This window comes from Octopus sinensis, linkage group LG2 (assembly GCF_006345805.1).
Source record: "Octopus sinensis linkage group LG2, ASM634580v1, whole genome shotgun sequence".
In the NCBI taxonomy this organism is placed as follows: domain Eukaryota; kingdom Metazoa; phylum Mollusca; class Cephalopoda; order Octopoda; family Octopodidae; genus Octopus; species Octopus sinensis.
The window spans coordinates 160,372,548-160,385,047 of record NC_042998.1 but is presented as its reverse complement, the minus strand read 5'-3'; the positions used below and the strand labels follow the sequence as shown (position 1 = coordinate 160,385,047).

General features: G+C 34.2%; 1 protein-coding gene across 2 annotated transcripts in view; it reads right to left on the bottom strand.

Moving 5' to 3' along the window:
* Nucleotides 1-12,500, bottom strand: part of LOC115232474 (probable 28S ribosomal protein S16, mitochondrial) — a 369,401-nt gene that overhangs the window by 211,982 nt on the left and 144,919 nt on the right. The window contains exon 2 of one of the 2 annotated variants that reach the window (XM_029802357.2): nucleotides 9,387-9,432. The gene's annotated coding sequence lies outside the window, so the exon portion shown is untranslated. Of the gene's footprint in view, nucleotides 1-9,386; nucleotides 9,452-12,500 lie in introns of those variants that run through there. The other variant, XM_036500357.1, reaches the window with a different exon arrangement.

The following is a 12,500-nucleotide window of genomic DNA, read 5'->3' as shown; positions in this document are numbered from 1 at the left end:
CATCAAATCAACATTGTCTTCACTGCATAGTGTGCCACACGTAAGATGTCAAAGTGATTGCAGAGCAACGCACAATCAAGTGTTTTGCATAAGAACATAACACACTCTCTAGTCTGAGAATTGAACCAACAATCTTACAGTTGTGAATGCAACACCTTAACCACTAGGCTACATGCTATCACAAAAGCATACACACACATACAGATCTTTTTCTTAATTTTTAACTATATTACAGGTAAAATTCTATCAATACAATATATGCATAGTTTTTTTTTTTTTCAATCCTTGACCATAATCCTATTGAAACATGTCTTCTTATAAAAAAATTTGTAACAAATATTTCAGTAAACAAATTAAAACAGTTATCTTTTATATTTTATGTTTCAGTCAAACTGTGGCCTTACTGGGGCACCACCTTGAAAAACATTTTAGTCAAATGAGTCAAACCCAGTACCTTTTTTCCTTAAACCTGGTACTTATTCTAAGTTATGAGGACATAAACAAACCAACGCCAGTTGTCAAATGGTAGTGGCTGACAAATACAGACACACAAAGATATATACACATATACACAATGGGCTTCTTTCAGTTTCTGTCTACCAAATCTACTCACAAGGTTTTGGTCAGCCTGAGGTTATAGCAGAAGACATTTGCCCAAGGTGCCACACAGTGGGACTGAACCTGGAACCATGACACTGGGGTAAAATATACAAAGCCCAGTACACCCATCATGACTACCCATCTGATAAGGGTACACTAGGCACATGCATCACAACCATATGTGCGCAACATGGTGATCTCATATCATTATAAACAGCACATGACTTTGCAGGTGGGGCCCAGTTAGAATTTTCTTCTGGTCAAGTAACCCCCACCACACACACATATATACACACACACATTCACACATATATATACACACACACACACACACCACACACACACATACACACACACACACACACACACACACACATATATATATACATACATACATACATATATACATATATATATGATTATATATATTAATTGATTTATTTAGCAAACATTCGCAAGAATAAAAGTGTTTCTATCATGAACATCCAATCCTTTTTATGGACTGGAATCAGAGATTTTTTTCTACATTGATAAGAGCAAAAGCATTCCAACCATAACCTTCCATTTTTTTAAAAATAAATCTGAAAATATTTTCTAAATTTTAGAAATGTGACCATCCTTTCTTATGGTCTTTGTCTTTTGTTCAGAACAAAAGCACTCCAATCATGAGCATTTCATCTTTTTTCACACCCCAATTCAAATTTCAACTTAGAGTTCACAAATCAAAATTAATGAGTGAACAATATAAAACAAAATTTTAAAATTTAAATGCAATTTATAATAAAACAAATTAATGTGTATCATTACAACATAAAACAATTCACAATAATGCAAATTATAAAGAACAACATGAGATCCTTTTGCCACCACGCATAAAAAAAATGCATAGGACAATACAATTCAAAACAGTAGAGCTCAGCAAAACACACACACATACGCAAGAGAACCACTATCAGGTACTCAGAGATGGTCAAATAGGTGGATGGACTTACTTAAGCATTTCACTCCCTATGTCTGAAGCATAGATCAACAACTTTTCTCCACTATTCTCAGTTCTGGGTTTTGCTCAAGTCTTGCTGGTTTTGAATAGTCATCAATGCTTCAGTAACTTGGCATTTTTTTCTAGGCAATGGTTGTGAACCTACACAAACCCATTTTTACCCCAGGGAGTCGATAGTTCATATTAGTCTGGCCTCTGTCCTTTGACACATCAACCATAGGAAGCCCTACTATGAGCTTGCACTCTGCTGGCATAGCTCTCAGGGTCATTGGGTCCCACAAGCCACTACACTGCAACAAAGACTGGGCCTTGTGGTAATAGGTAGATGGACTGCATATGGCTAAACAGAAAAACTGGAAGTGGTTCTTCCTATATTGTAATATTTAAAATTTTGAAAGCAGAGCACTAACAGAATCATTAGCATGCCAGGCAAAATGCTTAGCGGTATTTCATCCATCTTTGCATTCCGAGTTCAAATTCCACAGAGGTCATCATTGGGGTTATTATGAATGAACCTTTTCATTCTTACAAATCTTTTATTTTTTACTGGCTTCAGCCAAACATATCAACTGCAGTACTAATTTTTTTAAAAAGTTCTATCAATCACTTTTGCTTTGGTGGTAAGTTACAGCAATGTTAACAAACCAACATAAGTTGCCAAGCAATGAGAGGACAAACATGAACACACACACACATACATTTCTTGTTATGCTAAGAAGTGGTGCACAGATCCAGACTTTTCGACTCTAGCCACATGTAACAAACTATTCCAAAGTAGAGTCTGGACTGGCCAGTTTGTACTGGCATCGAGTTATATCAGTTGTAAAAGGATGCAATTCCTATTATATATCACACAAACCTGAAATTATTTCAAAATATCACTATTTGGTTTGACTTCATTATTACAACTTGCATATAGATGACATGTTTCTAAGCAGTTTCTATCTACCAGATTCACTCTTGTGAATTTGGTAGATGGAAACTGCATTGGATCTGCTTGAGGCTATAGTAGGACACATAAGGTGCCACACAAAAGAATTCAACCTGACACTATATGGTGTCTTAACTACATGGTGAGCTTCTTAACTGCACAGCCATACCTGCACATAATGTGAAAAAATATCTCTGAATTCTTAAGTAAAAAAAAGTGTGATGGTCACAAATGGAAAGCTGGAATGCAAAATCTCTGATTTCATAAAAAAAAAAAAACACTTGATAGGTACACTTGCAATGGTCATGAATGGGAACTTTGAAAGCCAAACCTCTGATTCTATACAAAAGATGGGAAGGCTACAGCATGAGCACTTTCATTCTAACTAATGTTTGATACATTCAGCAATACATTCTAATTCCCTACTCACCTGACCATTGAAATTTGCTTATTTTAGCATACTGCAAAAAACAAATTGTTTTTACAATTTGTCTTTAACAATATCTTCATAATGAATTTTTCATCACAACAGTTTTTATACACCATCAATGTCCTTAAAATGGAATTTCAACAGTGTAAATGCATATATATGCAGCAGCATTATTATTATTATTACTATTATTATTATTATTATTATTATTATTATTATTATTATTATATTATTATAGGATGTGGCGAGCTGGCAGAATTGTTAGCACGCTGTGCAAAATGCTTAGCAGGATTTAGTCTGTTGTTACATTCTAAGTTCAAATTCCACGAAGGTCGGCTTTGCCTTTCATCCTTTCAGGGTCGATAAATTAAGTACCAGTGAAACATTGGGTTTGATGTAATCAACTTATCCCTTATCCCAAAACTGCTGTCCTTGTGACAAAATTTGAAACCATTATTGTTATTATTATTATGAAGACGGTGAGCTGGCAGAATTGTTAGCATGCCAGGCAAAATGCTTAGCAGCAGCATTTATATGTCTTTATATTCTGAGTTCAAATTCCACCAGAGGTGACTCATCCTTTCAGGGTCATTAAATTAAGTACCAGAGCAACACTAGGGTTGATGTAGTCAACTAGTCCCCTCCACCAAATTTCAGGCCTTGTGCCTATAGTAGAAAAGATTCATCATTATACATTAATATATTCAACCTAGTGCCCTCATCTTGTTAGGTATAATCACAAAGCCTTGGTTGTTACCGTCTGATATACCAACTTCAGATACCTGCCATATCCATGTTCTTGGAGTTTCAAAACAAACCCTTTATTAAATCCATAGAGCTAGATTGCCCTCATTCTATTATCCATGCCACAGTTATTCTATTAGTTTTTCTCCTACTTGTGATGCTATTTGCTCTTTCTGTTTGCACCAAAATATATATGGTGTCACTGACCCAAGGACTGAACTCTTGCCTGCTCTGATAATATTACAGCATGAAGAAGGCCGAAGGATAAAATGACTGAAATGCTGTGACTATCAAGACCAAGACTAGAGTGTGTGTATTAGTGTTTAATGCATAAATACTACTAATATACAACTATTTCTGCACTGAAATTCGTTGGCTTTTTTTTTTTGGAGGGGGGGGGGGGTGAATAGCACTTAATGCCTTATAGAAGTTTGCCAAAATGAAGTGTGTTTTTAGATGGCTTACTGCATCAGTATTACTTTGGTAAGAAAGAAACTTATATTGCATTCTCATTCTAGCTCTCAAACTAGACATGGATAAAGTCAACATCAAGAAATCAAACTAAATACACACACACACAAGGAAATATATATACATACATGTATATATGCATGTGTGTGTGTATATATATATATATGATGTGTGTGTATATATATACATACATACATATATGATGTGTATATACATACATACATATATACATACATATATGATGTGTATATACATACATACATACATATATGATGTGTATATACATACATACATATATATATATATATATATATACACACACACACACATGTAGTTATATGTGTGAAATATACTCTTGAACCATCTAAAAACTAATTGGCACTTGCAACCATTTGTTAACGTCTCACAGTGTGTATAAAAACAATGATCAGTAATGGTGAGAAATTACTCTCACCAACTCTGGTCGTCCATCATTAACCAACAGAAGAGAAAAAAGAATTTTTCACCCACACATGTTCTAGTTTTATATTCTATCTGTTATTGATTGAGGGGGATGACAGACAGATATAGAAATTCCTTGGTAGGGATGTGCTATGGGGAAGGAGGCTGAAAAGAAACTGGCTGGTAGGAGAGTGAGGGAGGGAGAAAGGAAGGAAAGTAAGAATGAAAGGAAAGAAGGGCAGAAGGAAGAAAGAAAAGGAAAAAGAATGAAGAAAGAAAGAAAAGGAAAGGAAGAAAAGACAGAAAGAAAGAAGGAAGGAAAAAAAGAAGGAAAGAAAGAAAGAAAGAAAGAAAGAAAGAAAGAAAGAAAGACAGACAGACAGACAGACAGACAGACAGACAGAAAGAAAGAAAGAAAGAAAGAAAGAAAGAAAGAAAGAAAGAAGACAGACAGACAGAAAGAAAGAAAGAAAGAAAGAAAGAAGAAAAAAGAAAGAAAGAAGGAAGGAAAGAAAAAGTCAGCATAGTGTCAGAAAGAAGATCAAATCACCAGTATGCAGTAAAAATTCCATGAGTCAGAAAGAACTGGCAAAAAACAAATATATTTATATATATATATATATATATATATATATATGTGTGTGTGTATATATACAAGTTGAAGCTTGTTTGGTGAGTTTATGTGACAGCACCCGTGCATTATCACTGTTGTATTGCCAGAGCTGATACAACAACAAAGAATAATTTCTTCTGCATAAGATATTAATTTTATGTTGATTCTGTGTATGTGTGTGTGAGAGAGAGAGAGACAGGCAGGCAGACAGACAGAAATTAGCAGAAGGAGTTGGGGATTAAAAGATAAGAAAAAGAATGCTTATGGAAAAGAAAAATTAAGGAAATAGTTAGGAAAGATAAATATTCTTGTAATTTGCACATTTTCAGGATTGATGCATTTTAATATTCACCATTTTTAGCTTGGATTTCAATAATTCATAAAGTAAAACATTAAATATAATATTCCAAGTGGTATGTTAAATATACAATTATTTATATATATTTTCCCCTGTTAATATAAAATAAAGAAAGTTCAACTTTTACTCCACTCCATCCAATAAAGGATTGAATATCTTTTTGATTTGTTATTCATTTTATTTCATTTTACCAAATTTTTAAGCATACAGAGTAAAGGGTAAAAGAGTAAAGACCCCTTTCGGTCATGAATGACCATGGGATTGCACCTAGGAAGTTCCCTTCTGAAGCACAAGTCCAAGTAGGGTTGTTTATGGAAGACCAGCAGTCATCCATGCATACCAGTCTCCCTTCTCCATGCTACTCATGTTGTCCAAGGGAAAAGCAAAGGTCGATAGAGCTTGGAGCAACATGAACTAAAGCGACTTGCTCAAGAACACAACACACAGCCCGATCCAGGAATCAAACTTACAACTCTATGATTGTGAGCCCAACACACTAACCACTGAATCATGTGCCATTTTCTGCAAACAAGTCCAGATATTATACAGCATAAACATGTAAACATTCAAACATCATATCACTATCTTTCCAAATCCTGCTGCATTTCTCATGGAATTTTTGAACCCACAAAGTCATGTGTGTACAAGTCAATCTACCTCTTTTGGCTGTAAATTTTGGTCTGAAAAGTTTGACTTTTATGCCAGAAAATACAGTATCTTTATAGAAGTTAAGAACGAGACAAAGCTTGTATACCAACTTGGTTTTTAGTAGGGTATCATAAATTTCATTTGAATTCTGTTCTTAAGGAAAGGGAAACTGGGCCACAAACTAAATAATGATACAGGATAGATACATACATTAATGGAACAATCTTCCAAAGTAATTCATATGGGTTTTAGTGTTTTAAGAGGTTTGTAGCAGATCACTATAGGAGAAAGCTTTCAGAGAGACTATTTTTTGTAGCTACTTTCCAGAAGGAGAGAAACTACAGAAAATGCAATATATCGGCAGCTTTTGGACTTGTCTAGCCTTCTGAGTTATCTACTTCAGAAAATCAAAAAGCATAATACTGAGCAATGTTAAATTACTGTTAAAACACTCAGATGGATTTAGTGTTCAGGCCTTCAATTCAAATGAGATGTAATCAACAATGATAACTTTAAAGAAGTTATTTAAAAGAAAAAATACTGCATAAATAGAACTTGCAAAGCAGAAAAAAAAAATCACATTTTCTAAAAATGGCTTCCCTTTGTAAAGAGCTTCATTTATTTTAATTCTTAGACATCCTGAATGAAATGCAGGTGATTATGACAACTAATTAGATAAAATTGGAAATATACCTATCAGATTTTCTCTACAAGCCACCAATTGATTTAATATTATGTGAAAACCATTTTTTTTTTTCAATGGAGAGAAATATAAATAACTTGCTTTCTTAAAATAATTATAAACAGTTCACTAGATGATGAATTTGCCAAGCCCTTTAGAATTTAGAAAATAGAAACTGATCAACAAAATATTAAAAGATTGCCACTGTCCATACAATCATTATTTTTTTCAGTAATGTAATGAAATACAATAAAAACTAGTTTGAACACAGAGAATGTTAGTTCAGTCATAGTTAAAAGCTCATAGTTGTTGATTAACCCCAGAACAGTCCTTATTCCAAGGAAGTATGAAAGAAGATGGGATACAACCATGACCATTTCATCTTCTTGCTTCTAACAGTGTACCTAGTACTAGATTATCCAAATTATCCTTCTTTTTAGAATGGTGGGAGAATAGGGTTTGAGAGACATTTGGCTATTATTTCTAGCAATCTCAAGTAACTACATGAGGTTCCCATTTTAGCTCAAAATCTAGTACAGCATGGTAGTGTGCTGTGATAAGAATAGCTATGTAATGTTTTGGACATGTCTCTTCATCAGGGAATAATGGACCTTACTTCCAAATGTTATATATATATTCTCTACGACATACATCAACATACCTCATTTTTGTCTTTTTAGTGAACTGACTTTCACTTATGTACACCAGTAAGAATCAATCACCTATTTCTCGTTTATTACATTTGATACTTCAATAACAATTTGCTTTTGAAAGGTTTCATTTCGTTTATGTATCTAGGCATATTAATAAAGTATAGTAGAATTCATAGTGAGGCAGAAATGAAATCAACACCTCAGAATACAAGAAATCGCAATGATTGCCAGTTTAGGAAATTTTATTCCCACATTCCATTAACTGGCTATCTCACACATAATAATGGTTTTTAGCTATCAAAATGAAGCATAATTTGCAGCAACCATAACTCTTACTTGGTTTTCAGAGAAATTGCCACTTTTACATTATTGCTCTAATCTTTAGGTTCAAGAAAACATGGAAGCTTCTACATAGTTACTCAACCTGCTAAACATAGCAGCTGTATGTTCATAGGTAGAGCTCCTTTGATCATAAGTCTCTGTGATCAGAATTAACTTTGGCCTAAACAATGGTCTTCAAGAAGAACACAAGCAGTATATATAACACTATTACGAATTTAGTATATCTTTTATCTATTATCTTTTCCCTGTTTTATTCATAGAACTGTGTCAATGCTGGGACAGCCTTGAAAGGTTTAGTCAAAGACATTGACTCCAGTACTTCTTTTTTAAGTCTGGTACTTATTCTGTTAGTAACTTTTGCTGAACTACTAAGTTTCAAAAACATAAACAAACCAATACCTGCTGTCTAGCAATGGGAAGACACACACACACACACACACACACACATTAATGTTTGTTTCTATGTTCAGTTATAACAAAAATGGTTTTACATTAATCTGACGTGTTACTCTTTACTTTTGTAGAATACAAATTTATCATTCTTATACAAGAACAGTGTTGGCAGTGACTTCAAAGTTTCAACCAGCTAAGCCATTGTTGGATACACACACACAAAATAGGCTTTCACACAGTTCCCATCTACCAAATTCACTCCCAAAGCATTGGTCAACCTGGGACTATAATAAAAGACACTTCCCCAAGGTACCACACAGTGGGACTGAACCTGAAGCTATGCAGTTGCAAAAAGAACTTCTTAACCGCACACCCATACCTGCAACTTATAACATTTTATACAATTTGAATGGGGTTTAAACTTCCATTCATATGCCATACATGTAAACACAAAAGCAATTTATCACTGCTTATTTACATACAGGCGCAGGTATGGCTGTGTGGTAAGAAGGTTGCTTCCCAGCCAAATGGTTTCGGGTTTAGTCCCATTGTGTAGCACCTTGGGCAAGTGTCTTCTACTACTGTCTCAAGCCAACCAAGGTCTTGTGAATAGATTTGGTAAACAGAAACTGAAAGAAACTTGTTGTGTGTGTGTTTGTTCGTTCTCCACTCCTGATTGACAACCTGTGTTAGTAGGTTTACATCCCCATAGCTTAGCAGTTCAGCAAAAAGAGACCAAAAGAATAAGTACTAAGCTTGAAAACAAGTTAACTATTGAGGTCAATTCATTCAACTAAAAAAAATTTTACAAGGCAGTGCCCCAGCATGGCTACAATCAAATGACTGAAACATGTAAAAGATAAAATATAACAGAGATGATTTATTTCCAAACAACAACCTACAACAATATAACAAAGTCAATGACAGAAAACATCCTATTTATTCATTGACGTTGTGACTTTATCTCTTTAACTCAACCATAAAATAATATATTACATCATGAACAGTTAATTCTCCTTATGTTAATTAATTTTTACTTAATTTTCGATATTAATTAAATTTTATTTAATTTTCACTTACCTTAATTTTATTTTCCTTTATGCTTTAGAAGTGTTCACCAATTTTCCTGTAAAATAGAATGTTTGTACAACTGAAGATTATACAGAATTGTTTTACACCCACCCACACACACATACATTAACCCACTCACTCTCATATATACATGAAAACCTACAAAATACAGTACATAATTACTTGTACATGAAAGTTATTTTCCTTTATGATAATTTTGCAATTATAAACCTCAGAGTAACAATTCAGAAGGATTATGTAGTGGAACTCACACTACTTTCCATTGACAAATAGCAGGATTGCTACATTGCTACTAAGGTTAAAACATGAAAATTCCTTTAGAACAAATCTAGAAAAAAAAATATATATATATACAGAGGAATTTTTATTATCCACATGCAGTGAGTAGTAATGTAAAAAAATATATAAATAAAATAAAAGAAGGAAAATGCACACACTTTACATAGTTTAAATATATTTTATATTGTGTTTGTCGACTGGTTTCACTTTCGCTAATCATGACATTGAAATTATTGTAATTTTGTATTTTCTTAAGAAGATTTTAGTTCATGTTGTGTGTGAAGTTTATGAATGAATGATTCAACAAGTAGAAAAATTGGTAATCATTATTATTGGGGATAGGGGAGGTAATTGTTCATCTTTCGGGGAGGGGATAAATATACACAAAAACTCAAAAGCTAAAGTAGTGAGGAGAAATATGTGCAGTGATAGGTATGTGATAATGAATTAAAATATATACTGAGATCAAAGGTGGTTATGTGTTCATATTTAGACGTGTTCTGTATTTTTTGATGAACAAATTTTCTTTATTTAAATGTTCTTGTACTGAAATTGTTTCTTTGCACTGGTTGATGAGAAAAACTGTGAAGTTTGGTTGGATATTACCTGCACATCTCTCTATGTGTTTCACTCAAAACAATCTATCTGTATTGCGGGAACTGGATCTTTTCCTTATGTAGTGTGGTTCTCTGTTTCAGTGTCATACTTGCCTGTCCTATATAGTTATGTCCACAACCTGAGCAAGTTATAACATAAATTAGATTTTTGGAAGCACAAGTTAGTTTTAATTGTGAACCTCTCTCCTTGTTTGAATGGGAATTCTGAGCCTTTCACTAGGCTGGGGCATGATCCACAGGATGGGCAGCCACATTTTTTAACCGTTGGTTTTGTGGTTGCTGTGTAAATCCTTGCATTTGTTAGAAGTCTTTTTAGCAATTTGTGTTGCTTTTTGTATTTAACAAATTTATGTGTTTTCAGAATGTTGTTCATTTTTGGATCTCTAGTGAGCATAGTGATTTTGTACAATAGTGTTGCATGCCTCATTGATTCTAGGGTTGTGAGTTGATATATACAATAGTGTTTTGAGATGAGGTATGGTGTTACATTTTGTTGACCTTAGTGTTTTAATGTCTGATTTCTTAGCACATTTAATTCCATTGTTTATAAGTGAGAGTGGATATTGTCTTTCAGTTAGTGCTGTTGTGAAAACGACGGTCCCAAGTATTTCTATCAGACACTCTTGTGCAAATCCTTATACATATATATATATATATATATATATATATATATATATATACCCATGTTGGTGCCACATGAAAAGCACCAAATACACTCTGTAAAGTGATTCACATTAGAAAGGGTATCCAGCCATAGAAACTATGCCAGAACAGACAATGGGGCCTGGTGTGGGGACCCAGCCTTCCAGGCTGCTGTCAAATTGACCAACACAAGCCAGCATGGAAAACAAATGTAAAATGATGATGATGATATATATATATATATAGATAGATATGAATATTATGTGCATGTGTGTGTATTTACATTTTATATGCATAAACAGAGAACATTAGCTGAATGGAAGACTCAGTTACAGGTGTAGAAGCTTGATATTTAATTGAAATCCCTTTGAAGCTGCGATGAATTGTGTATGTTAAACTGGGAGTTTGAATAAGACACACACATAGCAAAACTTCAAAAAGATTATCGATACATGGTCATGTGTTTCAGTTTTCATTTGTGTATGTGTGTGTGCTTGTCTGTCCATATTATCTATGTACCTATCTATCTCTTTACTTACATATCCATTTATCTACCTACCTACATATATATATTTACATAACAGCTTACTAACAACTCTACCTGCGTACATGGGGATATACTCCTGTATTTGTCCACATCTCCAACTGGCCTCTTCATGACCTCATGGGACAGGAAACTGAAACAAGCCTTAGCAGAGCAATCCACAATTGTTTTGCTTTACTGTAGGCATGGAGATGACAATATTCTTGTTAGGACAAACTCTAGTAACTGTAATATAGAAACTGAGAGGAGTATAATGGAGAGCATCCAGCACATAGCTAACTCCATCCACCAAAGTATTAAGGTAACTATAGATTACTCCACTAGGCACCCTAATAATAGATTCCCTGTCCTTGATACTGAACTTTGGTTAAAGGCTGTGAACAACAGAGTGCAGCTCCTACACTCCTATTATATGAAACCCATAGCCTCTAAATGTGTTGTTCACAAAAACTCAGCTTTGTCACGCAATGTAAAAATCAACATAGTGATAACAGACTTAGTTACGATGATGAACAATGTGTCCCCACTATGCGAACCTTATGAAACAAAGAAACATGTACAGAACTTAATGCCCTGCATGTAATTCTCTGGATATGATCAGAAAGAGAGGGTTCGGATATACAGGGGAGCTAGAAAGAAGTTAAATAGCATTATATATAATGAAACCAGTGGTACCTACCCTAGATATGGAAGTAAAGACTGGAGCAGGACACAAAGAGTTTGTGACAAGTCAAACAGGGTGAACATGTGGTAAAAGATTGACAAATATCAAGGAGTGATGTTTGTAGAGGCTGCAGTCCATGGAGGACTAGCCCGAAGACTTAGGAAAGCTCTGAAGGAGGCCAAACTCAACTCCATCAAATCACAACTATGTAGGACATACTCCTTTGAGAAAACCACAAGCACCAATGATAACTGTATGGTATCTAAGATTAACCCTGGCATTAACCGTAGAAGTAGAAATGTAGTCTACAGCATAAGGTGCATAGAGGGTGTTTGTAAATACAAGAATATGATATA